Source organism: Cervus elaphus, chromosome 21 (genome assembly GCF_910594005.1).
Source record: "Cervus elaphus chromosome 21, mCerEla1.1, whole genome shotgun sequence".
Classification (NCBI taxonomy): Eukaryota; Metazoa; Chordata; class Mammalia; order Artiodactyla; family Cervidae; genus Cervus; species Cervus elaphus.
Window position 1 is genome coordinate 61,741,217 of NC_057835.1, and position 14,098 is coordinate 61,755,314.

General features: G+C 42.0%; 1 protein-coding gene across 2 annotated transcripts in view; it reads left to right on the plus strand.

The window, feature by feature from the left end:
• Window positions 1-14,098, plus strand: part of DPYS (dihydropyrimidinase) — a 122,389-nt gene that overhangs the window by 97,048 nt on the left and 11,243 nt on the right. Inside the window, exon 10 of one of the 2 annotated variants that reach the window (XM_043880046.1) lies at window positions 11,944-12,885. The exons of the other annotated variant lie outside the window; for it this stretch is intronic. The gene's annotated coding sequence lies outside the window, so the exon portion shown is untranslated. Of the gene's footprint in view, window positions 1-11,943; window positions 12,886-14,098 lie in introns of those variants that run through there. 2 annotated transcript variants of the gene reach the window in all.

The following is a 14,098-nucleotide window of genomic DNA, read 5'->3' on the forward strand; positions in this document are numbered from 1 at the left end:
AATGCAGAGAAGCTGAGCTTATATTTCTTCCCCTGGGTAACTAGGCCAAGAGGGTTTTTAAAAACATGTGGTAAAATCCAGGCACTAATGTTCTCATGGTAGGCAAATCTGCCTCAACTTACTCACTTAGATGTGGGATGTATTCACGCTTTTGATAAAGGGTGGTAGAAATCCAGTTTTGTGCTGTTGTTCAATTGCTAATTCATGTGCAATTCTTTGCAACCCCATGGATGGCAGCACACCAGGCTCCTCTGTCCTTCACTACCTCCCAGAGTTTGCTTAAATTTGTGTCCACTGAGTCAGTGATGCTATTTAACCCAGAGAATCATCTCATCCTCTGCCGCCCCTTGTCCTTTTGCCTTCAATCTTCCCCAGCATCATGGTCTTTTCCAATGAGTCAGCTCTTTGCATCAGGTGGCCAAAGTACTGGAGCTTCAGCTTCAGCATCAGTCCTTCCAATGAATATTCAGGATTGATTTCCTTTAGGATTGACTGGTTTGATTTTGCAGCCCAAGGGCCTCTCAAGAGTCCCAGCACCACAATCCCAAAGCATCAGTTCTTCAGTGCTCAGCCATCTTTATGGTCCAACTCTCACATCTGTACATGACCACTGGAAAAACCATAGCTTTGATAATATGGACCTTTGTTGGCAAAGTAGTGCTTCTGCTTTTTAATATGTTGTCTAGGTTTGTTATAGCTTTTCTTCCAAGGAGCAAGCATCTTTTAATTTCATGGCTGCAGTCACCATCTACCAAAGAGATTTTGGAGTGCAAGTAAATAAAATCTGTCACTGCTTCCACTTTTCCCCCTTCTATTTGCCATAGAGTTGATGGGACGGCATGCCATGATCTTAGTGTTTAGAATGCTGAGTTTTAAGCCAGATTTTTCACTCTTCTTTTTCATCATCAAGAGCTTCTACTTTCTCTTCACTTTCTGTCATTAAAGTGGTATCATCTGCATATCTGAGGTTGTTGATAGTTTTCTCACCAGTCTTGATTTCAGCATGGGATTCATCCAGCCCCACATTTTGCATGATGTACTCTGTGCGTAAGTTAAATATGCAGCCTTGATGGACTCCTTTCCCAATTTTTAACCAATCAGTTGTTCCATGTAAGGTTCTGTTTCTTTTTGACCCAAATACAGGTTTCTCAGGAGACAGGTACTCCCAGTACTTCTCAGGAGTCTGATACTCCCAGCTCTTTAAGAATTTTCCAGTTTGTTGTGATCCACAGAGTCAAAGGCTTTAGCGTAATCAGTGAAGCAGAAGTAGATGTTTTTCTGGAATTCCCTTGCTTTCTTCATGATCCAACAAACATTAGCAGTTGATCTCTGACTCCTCTGCCTCTTCAAAACCCAGCTTGGACATTTGCAGATTCTTGGTTCACATACTGCTGAAGCCTGTCTTGAAATTAGGAATCATTCTCTGCTCTTCCACAGTAGCGTATTGGACACCTTCCTACCTGGGGGGCTCATCTTCCAGCATCATATCTTTTTGCCTTTCATACTGTCCATGGAGTTCTCCAGGCAAGAATACTAGAGTGGGTTGCCATTTCCTTCTCCAGTGGACCACGTTTTGTCAGAACTCTTCACTATGACCTGTTCAGTCTTGGGTGGCCCTGCTTGGCATGGCTCATAGCCTCATTGAGGTATACAAGGCCCTTCGCCACAGCAGGCTGTGATCCATGAAGTGGGGAATCCAGTTTACTCAAACTGTAATTTATCTTGAATACACAGCAAAAAGGATGATGAACTATTGGGTTGGCCAAAAAGTTCGTTCAGGTTTGCTAGTAAAATCTTACAGGCAAAGCTGAACGAACTTTTTGGCCAAACCGGTAAGAACAGATATTTCTGATCTGTGGTGCTGGAGAAGACTCTTGAGAGTCCCCTGGACAGCAAGGAGATCAAACCAGTCAATCCTAAAGGAAATCAACCCTGAACATTCATTGGAAGGACTGATGCTGAAGCTGAGGCTCCAGTACTTTGGCCACCTGATGAGAAGAATCTACTCACTGGAAAAGATCCTGATGCCGGGAAAGATTGAAGGCAAAAGAAGAAGGGGGATGGCAGAGGATGAGATGGTTAGATAGCATCACTGACTCAGTGGACATGAATTTGAGCAAGCTTTGAGAGAGAGTGGAGGATAGAGGAACCTGGCACGCTGCAGTCCATGGGTTGCAAATAGTTGGACACGACTTACTGACTGAACAGCAACAATACATCTACAGAAGAATCACAGGGCTTTTTTCCTCGAGTAAGAGATACCTTAAAATATCTTCCTACTTTTCTTCTCCACGTTGGTTGACAATAAAAAACTGAACAATATGATGACCAAATTCTCTGAAAAGAAAGTATTGTTACTTTCTCATCTAGAAGCCAGTTTTTGCTCATCCTTTAGAATTCAGCTTAAATATCACCCAGGCTTCCCCAGTCCCAATGTGGTAGGGTTAGGTCCACTTTCTGACTCTCCATTTCAGCGCCACCATGTACCTGATCCCATAGTACCATAGTTACCTGTTTTACTTGTTAGCCTCTTCCAGGAAGCTGAAAACTTGTTCAGGGAAGGACTGTCTGGTCCACTGTTACTTCCCCAGCATCTACTAGAGTGTCAACTGTTGGGCATTTGATGGATCATGATTGGAAGACATGAAAGAGTTCCTGCTAAGTTCCTAAATTGATGCTGATGAAGTTAGTGTGAACTTTTGACAAAATAAGGATAAATTTTGTGTAGTATTTTAGTGTGTTGGTGGTAGTTGAGTTAGCTGTTGTCATGTCTGACTCTTTGTGACCCCGTGGACTGTAGCCCTCCAAGCTCCTCTGTCCGTGTGATTTCCCAGGCAAGGATACTGGAGTGGGTTTTGTTTCCTCCTCCAGGGCATCTTCCCGACCCAGGGATCGAACCCGAGTCTCTTGCATCTCCTGCAATGGCAGGCAGGTTCTTTACCACCTGAGGGACCAGGGAGGGCTTTAAATGAAGAATACTGATTCATTACTAGTATTTGATGGATTTCTTTGGGAGAATGAAATAATCATAGGATCTGTATCAACAAAATCATTTGAAATGAATGTCAGGATCTCTTTGTTGCTCTCATTAGGTTTTGTCATGAAAATGTTTGTAGAAACATAGTTCTAAATAATTACGTAAGGCAATGGGAAAACATAACACCATGTTTTTCAGGATTGCTTCTGGTATACAAAATAAGGGTCCCTTAGTCACTAAACGATTACATTCTCAAGTCTTGTCCAAAGACTAGATGGAATTAGTAGCTTTTTTTTTTTTTAATATTCACTACTTCCTCTGATAAGCAGCGTGATATACTGGGGCACAAAAGTATGGGATCTAAACTTCTGTCTCCTAGTTTGAGGACTTAAGCAGTTTTTAAAATTAAGATGCAATATGAATATATCAAAACATACAAAAGCAAAAAAAAAAAGACATAATCACATTTATTTACCTACTATCCTGTTTAAAATAGAAAAGTTTACAGCTAAAGAGCCCTGTGTGCCTCTCTATTCATTTCCCCTTCCTCCCCGAAGGTGACCAGTGTCCTGAATCTGGTGTTTTAGCCCCATGTACAACTTTTAAAGATCAGTCCTGGGTGTTCATTGGAAGGACTGATGCTGAAGCTGAAACTCCAGTGCTTTGGCCACCTCATGCGAAGACTTGACTCATTGGAAAAGACCCTGATGCTGGGAGGGATTGGGGGCAGGAGGAGAAGGGGACGACAGAGGATGAGATGGCTGGATGGCATCACCGACTCAGTGGACATGAGTTTGAGTAAACTCCGGGAGTTGGTGATGGACAGGGAGGCCTGGTGTGCTGCGATTCATGGGGTCGCAAAGAGTTGGACATGACTGAGCGACTGAACTGAACTGAACTGACAACTTTTATATCTTTTCTATATATGTACATATCTCTAAGCATTGTTTTGTATGTAGTTAAATTTCATTAAAGCATTATAGGGACTTCCCTGGTGGTCCAGTGGTAAAGACTCTGTGCTGCCAATGTAGACGGTGTGAGTTCAATTCCTGATTGGGGAATAAGATCACACATCAGCCAAAAATTTTTAAAAAGCATTATATAGGATGTATAGGTTTTTTCTGGCCTTTTTTTTAAAGTATGTATTGTTTGGTTCACATATTTGGAAGTTATTTGTTCTGAAAAGTCTAGCGCTAGTTATTATCCATTTTATTGCTGTCCAGTATTTCCTAGTATAACCACACCCCAGTCTACTTACCCACATTCCTATTGATAGACATTTAGGTTGTTTCCATTATCACAAACAACACTGCTATAAGCATTTTTGTACCAGTTTCCTTGTGTTCACTGGACATTTCTCTAAGGTGAATGCCTTGAGCAAGACTGTTAGTTAGATACTGGCAAATTCTTCTTCAATATGGAAACTTATGCCCTCCATAACAGGCTAAGGGTTTCTGCTCCTCCAGATTCTCACCAATGTTAGATATTGTCCAACTTACCAGCTTTGCCAATCAACAAAGTTATCTTATCCTGTCAAAGTTATCTTATTGGAGATTTAATTTGCATTTTCTTGAGTGCTAATGTGGTCGAGCTCCTTTTCATCATGCAGTTTAATTGATTTTACTAAGCGTCAGTTCCTTCATTTATAAGATGAGAATAATAGCATCTTCCTAATGCACATGGATGCTGTGAGGGTCACAAAGCCCATACTGTGTGGTCAGCACAGGCTAGCTAGGACTACTGCTAATAGGGACATGATGAATTAATAAACAGCACACTTCCCAGAGACTGCCAAAGTCTTGACTGTTCCCTTTCTGTGGGGAAGCTCACCAGGCTCAGGATATGCCAGATCTTTGGCAGCTGGAGGAGCCTGGAAGCCAAGACTGGAAGGGCGGAGTGAACAGGCACAGGGTGAGGAACCAGCACAGACCCGGAGAGAACTCTGAGGTCAGTGGGCTTGCGGCCCCGAGGCCTGGACCAGCTGAGCACAGTAAGCTACAAGAGGAAACATGGAGGATGAGCAGAGCCCGGCTCTCAAGCGACGCCTGTAGGTCCAGCGGATCCCAGGGTCGGCATCTGCGGCTCCACCCGGGGCCCTCTTCTCTCAGCGTTTTCTCTTCCCCTCTGCCTGTCCACCGCAGAGGAGGCAGCATCCTGTGGGGGAGAGACTGTGGGCCTGATACAGGCTCTAAAGTCACAGAGCTGGATTTGAACCAGATGATCTAGACACTTGACCTTCCTGAGTCCGTTTCCCCATTGGTAAAGTGGGAACAGCTAATAATAATTCCTCATTTGGGGAGCTTTTGAAGGGACTAATTGAGATGATACAGAAGCTGACTTTTGTCCTCATTGCCCCTTCCCCACACCTGTTTTTACTTTTTTATTTGCCTTGTTTCTCATGTATCTGCTGTTGAACCCCCTGAAAGCACAAATAGATTAATTAGATTTCTTTGTATCAAGCCCACTTTTCCCCTTTCCTTCTTTTTGGACAGTATCTGTGGACAAATTAAAATAAAGAAAAAGGCAGTGGGTCTATCATTTACTATTAAACACCTACTGCTTATAGAACACAAAACCAAACCCCTCAGGTTTTTGTTTGTTGTTTTAAAATATTTACTTATTTGGCTGAGTCTGTCTTAGCTGCAGCTTGTGTGATCTTCAGTTGTAGCATGTGGGTCTAGTTCACTGACCAGGGATCCAACCTGGGCCCCCTGCATTGGGAACTCAGAGTCCTAGCTACTGGACCACCAGGGAAGTCCCCCCAAATCCCTCAGTTTGGGCTGCCGCTGTCCCTCAAATGTACAGTGAGTAGCACAAAGAAGTGCTCAATGAATTCATCTCGGGAAAAGAAGACAAAGAAGATGATGGTGATGGAGGAAGAAAAGAGAAATAATTCACAAATGAAGATGAACAGTAGAGCAAATCATTATTTGTGTTCAGGATTCAGGAAGGCATTTATCTCAGGAGCTATCCATAGGGTGTCAGGGAAGTTTGTAAAATTAAAAATGACCAGTTGTGAAATATATTTGCCCACTTTTTAATTTAACCTATACAATAATCTAGCATGATAAAATAGCTATGTTATGTTTATTGTTCAAAGTATTTGCAACTGCATTGTAATTTTAAGTTCTTCAAGGGCAGGGATGGCTTCTTAGCAGCTCATGCCTCAAACAACACCAGTACAATGATTTCCACAAGGCAGACCTTCACAATGGGCTTGGTGAATGAAAATTAAAGTACTGTGCTGAGACGATTTAAAGGAAAATGTCTGAGTTTGGAAAGACTTGCTGAAAGAAGAGGATTTTAAATCCTGTTGATGAAGACAGTCACACTTGGCAGAGGAGAAAAAGAAGTGTGTTCGAGGAAAAGAAACAGTATGGGAAGATTACAGGTCAGCTCATCCAGGGCCATCAGCCATAGAGGTTCACTGGGGACAGGCCACTGTGGCTCTATGGGCCAACGGAGGTTTCCATAACAAGCTGTTGGAGTTAGGAAGCATTAACAGGGCTTTTTCAAGCATTGCTCTCCACCTTAGATTAGGATGTAGTCTCCACAAGAACACAGAACCTTCAGCATTTTCTTTAATTATTTCTATAAACATGCTCGATTGGTCATTTTTTTTTTCAATTGGTCATTAATGTAATATTTATTAGGCCCTTATTGAAACCAAGCAGGACCCTCTAGGGCTCCTGGGCATAGAAGCCCTTCTGTGCTCCCCATTTCTTCTTTATAGGGACTAGATTCCAGCCCCCATGATCTTCCCTGAGTTGCAAAGGGCAGATTGGAACTGTTGCTAATCAGGGAAGGGAGGGGATGCAGAGACAAGGGAGGTGACCACCCAAGCCAGATTAAAGGAGCGTAGGCCCTGCACATAGCCTGATCCTTGTTAGCATCTCCACCCTTGAACCATTGCTATAAAACTCCACACCAGATCCTTCCGGGTTGGGGCACACAGGTGTTGAGGCATGAGACCGCCGTGTTCCCCTTGGCCTGGCCAACAATAACACCATTACTTTCTAAGATTTGCTTAGGTACAGGTTCACAGACGAAGAGTTTTCAGCATCACTGGTAGATGTCTAGACCATCACTGGGACGCCCCCACACCTCGTGTTTGTGCCCATCCTGTTCATCACCCAGTGAGACTCTGATGGTCAGCTCACCCTCTTGACCAGGTACAGCGTCCACAGGGCCGAGAGAGTGCCCACCCGACCCCTCCAGGGGCATTTCCTCCCATCGGCACACTGGGAGCTGGCCAAGCTCCACGCACAGACTCACTTTGCAGACAAACATTTGGGGATTATTTATTCTCCACTCCCCCTTCTCTCAGGGCCTATGTTCTTTTCTTAAATGGTATACAATTCTCTGAGTTGCTTCACACCTTATGGCCAACTCGCCGTCAACTTGCCATAAAGCATTCTCTCATCTGGGGAATTTTAGTAACAAGACCGCTTGCTTTCTCTTTTCTGAAAGAACACACTGCACCCCCTCAAATCAATATTTACTGGGTGTAGGTCTGCTGAGAGGGAGAGAGGTTTACAGGACATTAAGGAGATGTAGACACAGCCCTCAGGGAGCTTATAATGAAAATGTTATGGGGAGAGGAGTCAAAAAATTACTAAGATTCTTAGGAGTGGATACTATGCCAGTAGTGCTGGGATTTTGAAGGACTTGTGCAAAAAAAAGGATTTTCTTGTTGTGTGTGTGTGGTTTTTTTCTTCTCCTCCTCCCTTTTCTCCTCCTCCTCCACCTTATAAGCAACAACAGAAAAATGAAGGTTTCTGAATCCTGGAATCTACCTTTATGCCATGGATCTAATTAAAGAGGAAATATTGAAGGTATTTCTCTTTATTAAAATTCATTGGAGGACGGTGGTTTAACACTAAGAGGGAAAGATTCTTAGAATAATTTGTGGCGGGGGGTGGTGAAGGCAAAGACTCAGAGCCCCAGAAGTTGTGTCTCATGCACCAGAGGACACATGACATGGACAAGGAGCCCGGGGTTTGGGTGAAAGGACAGCTTTCATCACAGTGTGTGGTCTGGGGCAAGTCTCTTTGAATCTCAATTTCTTGATCCATAAAGTGGAAATGGCAACATCTGCCCTGCTTACTTTATTGTGTTAAACTGAGTGAAGCTTGTGGACAATAAAACAGTATGAATGTAATGAATATAATATGATTATAAACTCAATTTCAGGACCAAAACATCAGTTATTCTAAAAGTTGAAAAGTGAAAGTGTTAGTTGCTTGGTCATGTCCGATTCTTTGTGACCCCATGGACTGTATCTGGCCAGGCTCCTCTGTCCATAGGGATTCTCTAGGCAAGAATACTGGAGTGGGTTACCTTTTTCTTCTCCAGAGGATCTTCCCAACCAGGGATTGAACTTGATCTCCTGCATTACAGGCATATTCTTTACCATCTGAGCTACAAACCAGTTCTGAAAGTTGGTTTGTAGTTAAAAAAAAAAAAAGAGAGAGAGATTGTAAAGGCCATGGGAGACTTAAAAATAAACTGGTGAGATCACTGTAATAACAGAAGGGCACTTTTGAGGGGAGGGTGCTAAGAAAGGGAGAAAATAACTGAGAACTGAACAAGTTTAACAGGGCACAGAGAAGGAGGAGGTGTTGCTGGGTCCCACTGGAGGAAGCGGGAGGTATAGTTCACTGATACACGGAGAAATTGGGGTTAGGAAAGAGCTTATAATGTGAGCATTTACTATGAATCATTGTACCATCCCTATTGAGTGCCACATGTAAAACCCAGATCCCAAAAGAGGCATGCCAAGTGGAGGCTAGAATAGCATTCGAGAACTCATGGAAAAGATTCACGGAGCTGGGAGGACCAGGACAGTGAAATGAATTGGACGCTGCAGGAAAGTTCTGAGAAAGCTCAACAGGAGGCCATGGGAGGGAGGAGGTTAGGACAAGCACGTGGATATCTGAGCCCAAAAGGCTGCCAGGAAGTACAAAGATCTGAAGCACGGATGGAGTTGGAAGCCAAGATCAGGTCAGAAGGAGCTGGAATCCTAGGCAAGGTGGCAAGGATGCTACTGGGTCAGGAAGGAAGCTTGGCAGACATCCTGGATTAGGACCAGAGTTGCCGGGCACAGAGAGGCTGGATTCCCAGGAGCAGGACCTGAGGACAGTGTTGAGGTCTTGTTCATCCAGAGAAGAGCTAGAGACCGCAGGCTCCTCGTGACCTGGGACCACGTCGCCTTCCTCTCTGTAGCCTTACCCGCCTAGCGTAGTGCCTGGCCTTCAGAAGGTACCTGATCAATATCTGTTGGCATGAACCAACGGATGAATGAAAGGCAAATGAATAAAGCCAAGTTCAAAACACCCAACAAGCCGTGAATTTTATTCCCCTCTCTGGTGGCTTTGGACAGCCTCTGGCTTTCTTTCTAGTGCCACATAGTTCATGTGGAACCACCCTCGTGATCCCTCCTGAGAACTCCCGACCATCTAGCCTGTCTCCTTCCCTTCCCTTCACGCGGTGTGTGCGCTCGAGATGGGTGTGCGCTCGAGATGGCCACATTCCACTTAGTGGCTTGTTTCCATGGCAACTTGCTCCTTCATTATGCCACACTCACCCTGCCTCTCATTACCAAGCATTGCTGTATCTTTCTCAGATGTCTAACCGTGGCAGTTCCCAGCGTGTTTACATCCTGTCCTGATATAGAATGTCTTACATTAAGGGAACATTGTCTTCTCAGAAAATTAACTTTAAAAATTGCGTTTAAACACATTATGGCATGATTTCTTTTTTTCCAACTAGAAATAAAAATTTTCTCAACAACTTCCTCGCCAAGAAACAAGTTCCCTTGTCAGCCAGCCATTTTCATTGATTCCTTTCAAAACTTTTTTTCTCCATGTGTATTGTAAAGCCCTGGGAAGAGTCTCCAGGAAAAGCATTTGGCTCCTGAAGTAACATATGGCTCTCAAACCCTCACCTACCTCGGCAGACTCTACCTCCTGCTGGTCACTGCCATGATCAGACCGCAGCGACCTCACCCTTGGCACAAATGAAAAATCTGAACACCGTTCCAAGAAAAAGGAGGTACAAGAGTCACAGTGCACATGTTTTTTTCCTTTTGTACAAGAGAAGGTCCATTTTTAAAAAAATTTATGTATATATTTTTTGAGTGTAAGACCACCTCTTCTATTTATTTTTGGCCACCCTGGGTCTTTGTTGCTGTGTGCAGGCCTTCTCTAGCTGCAGCAAACAAGGGGGCTACTCTAGTTGCGGTGTTCCAGCTTCCTGTTGCCTTGGCTTCTCTCATTGTGGAGCATGGGTTCTAGGTGCGTGGGCTTCAAGAGCTGAGGCTCAGGGGCTTAGTTCCCTCCCCACCCCCACCCCAGCATGTGGAACCTTCCCGGACCAGGGATTGAACCCATGTCCCCTGCACTGGCAGGCAGATTCTTATCCACTCACAGTGCACATTTAATTTCATTTTATTGTGTCATTTTTATTAGACTGGTCCATTTGTGTCTTAAGGCTCCCGACATGGTTCCATCACTTTAATGACGATGGATCTAGCCGATCTGGTCTTAGTATCCATCTTGTTCCCCTTGCAGCCTGTGTCACGACCTCAGTCTCTTTCTCAGCTGTCACCTGTATTAAGAACCTCTCAGAGGAGGCCAACTAATGGTGGTTTGGGATTACATGATCTTTTCTTTTCCAAGGTGGATTTTTACATCTGCAAGGAGAGCTGTCTGCTATACACCTGCCACATGTAGCCAGTGTGGGTGGGCTTGTCCTTGGTCCAACAGCTCATCCTATTCCTCACTTGGGGCCTTTCACCACTCCTTGCCTTCCCATAGGACACCAGGTGGATTGCTACACTTGGTGTCTCTCGCGTATAAGGTCCCTCAGCTCAGTGGATTGCTGGGATCTTTCATCTAGAGCTTTTCCTCAACTCTCAATGAGCCTCTATGTAGCAGACCATTTATTGTGGCTAAGATACAATTCCAAGTTCCATAGAACAACTTTCCTCTGGCTGTACATCAAAAATTCAATTCTGAAGGACCTACTGTATGGAAGAAGGAACTCAATATTTTGTAATAACTGACATGGGAAAAGAATATATATGAATCACTTTGCTTTATGCCCAAAATTAACACAGCATTATAAATCAGCTATACTTCAATAAAAAAAAGAAAAAAAATTTCAATTCTTGTTTCTCCTAACCTCTTCATATCTGAATTTAGCAGTAGAATACATCAGAGGATAATGTAAAGTTTATACTAAATGTGTACTTAAGCTATGACCCAGTAAGAGATATCTTTAAAAGAGTTGGTTCTGCATACTGTACATACCATACAAGGGGTAATTCCCTAAATGGGAAAGAAATCCTAAACAGAGGGAATGTATGTATATGTATAGTTGATTCACTTTACTGAACAGTAGAAGAACTGAACACAACATTGTAAAGCAACTATACTGCAATAAAAATTAATTTAAAAGTTTTTAAAGGCTTTAAAATAAAAGTGAGCTTCCCTAAAGCTCTGTGTGTCTGGCAGATCTGGGCAGGTCAGCTGGCCTGGGAGGAAGAAGGAAGAGCTGCCCTCGGTTTGGATGAGGTGGGCACACACTGGTGTACCCCTCCACCTGGTCGGCTTCCCTACATATTCTCTACCTGGGCCCTGCCCGCCGTGGGGTCTGCAAGCCCTGGGAGGGGAGGAAAGGCAGGGGCCTTGAGCCCGAGCCCAAGCTCGAGGCCAGAGCTGGGATCGTTAATGGCAGGGGTGAAGGGAAGCCTATGAAGGAACCCAAGCATGAGAAGGACCAGAGAACCTGGGTCACAGAAGCTAAGGTCTTGTCCAAAGATTGAGGGACAGACTTTCCATCTATTTTTAGATAAAGTAACAGGATGTGGAAACCAAAAAAAAAAAAAAAAAGTGGTCAGTTCTCCCATACTGCACAATGGTGATGACTTATGCAAAACATCCTCTTTTCCTATTTTTAACTAGATCACAGAAGCTGCGTCAGAGGACTGGCTGCTGACTAATCCTGTTGAGACGCCTTTCTCTGAATTGCATAAATGCCATCTATGCTAGAGAACATTCGAGAAGGGGGAAAAACTGTTAAAGACTATTGCACATGGGACGTCCTTATAAATAGTTTTCTGAGTGGGATTGAAGTGTTCTGGGCCACAGCTTTCTGGGAGTTGTCTAGGATTTCATGGCTGAATGAGGCAGACATTCAAAGAGAAATCATTCATGTACTTAAGCTGAATTAGTGGTCCCATGACTTTCTCACATTCCAAAGTACAGTGATGACTGTTTTTCAGTACATTACCTGGAGAAGAACACTGCTTTTTCAGGAAAACTATTATCTTGTGGTATAAATATCCCCACACCAGGAACAGATATTTTATTAGAAAAAAGGAGTCAGGAATGAAAGCAAAGGGTTTTCAGTGCTTTATGGATGAGAACCACATCGTGACGATGGCGGTCCTTGAACATCTGCAGAGGCCTGAACCATCATGGAAGGCAGCTCTTCTCCATTGTACTGAGGGGGAGGTGGCCCTGCCGGAGATGCTGTGGGGACCGGGTTCCTCCTACCTCCCCGGACTCACCACTTCCTCAAGCTCTAGCAGACCTCCAGCAGCCAGTCTCTGCATCTCTTTGCCTGGGAGCTTTTTTCATAACTGAAGGAAGTCAGGTGTGCCAGGGAATACATACCACCCAGAAGCCGCACCAGCCCACAGCCAGCAACTGGCAGGACTTGGTGTATAAATAGCCCCGGCCCTCAGCCTCAGTGGGATAACCCCAGGTATGGGGGCTACAAGCTGCTAACACAAACAGAAAGTGGGCTGCAGGCTTTGGTGGGTGGATGTTGGCAGAAGCTAATGTAATAATGTTGGTTTGCTTTCAAAGTATGTATATGAGTCTCTGTGTATGTCTGTATGGGGGGTGTGTGTGTATATATATATGTGTATATATATATGTGTATATATATATATACTGAGTATTAATATATATGTAAGTATATATATACAATAAATATTATATATATTATATAAATTTATAAATTATATTATATAATATTATATAATATATAATATATTGTAATATATTATATATTATTATATATAATTATATATATATTTATAATTATATATTAACATATATTGTATATATTAATATATAATATATATTTATATATTAATATAATTTATATATTATATATAATAATATATATATAATATATTATATATGTATATATATACTAAGTATTAATATATATGTAAGTATATATATACAATAAATATTATATATATATTATATATTTATAAATATATATATTTATATAAATTTATAAATATATATATTATAGATCATATATATCATATATATATCATATATATATGCTATATATACAATCATATGATTATATGATATATATGTATATATATGATATATATGGATATATATGTGTGTGTATATATATACATATATATACATGTACATATGTATATATATGTGTGTGTATATATAATATATAATATATATTATATATATTATATATATATTATATATAATATATATATAATATATCATATATATAATATATGATGTTTATGTATGTTACCTTCTATTTACAGAAGGTGATAATGGTTTTCTATTTGCAATAATGTTAAAAAGTTTCCCTTTAAAATAAACTTATTTAAGAAAAAAAATGCTGGGTTGATTTAAAGAACATGCAAGTACATGATAGAACACAAATTATACTATATATGATAAAAAAAAATAGGGAAGGATGTGCATGAATGACTGAAGTCAGTCTGGTGTCTCCTGTCTCAGACTCCTCTGTTGTCTCAAGAACTGTGGAGAGGAAGGAAAGTTGGCTTCAAGTCACCTGCCTCAGTTTCAAGCAGGGCAACTCTGTGTTTGTTGGGTTTGGAATTGGTGATTTAAAAAGTGAATTAGAAATACAAGCTAGGTATAAAATGGAAACAACAAGGAACTACTGTGTAGCACAGAATTATATTCAACATCTGAATTACATTCAACAACAGAACTATATTCAACATTCCATTATGGTAACCTATAGTGGAATATAACCTGAAAAAAACCTGAATCACTTTGCTGTGTACATGAGACTAACACAATATCATAAATT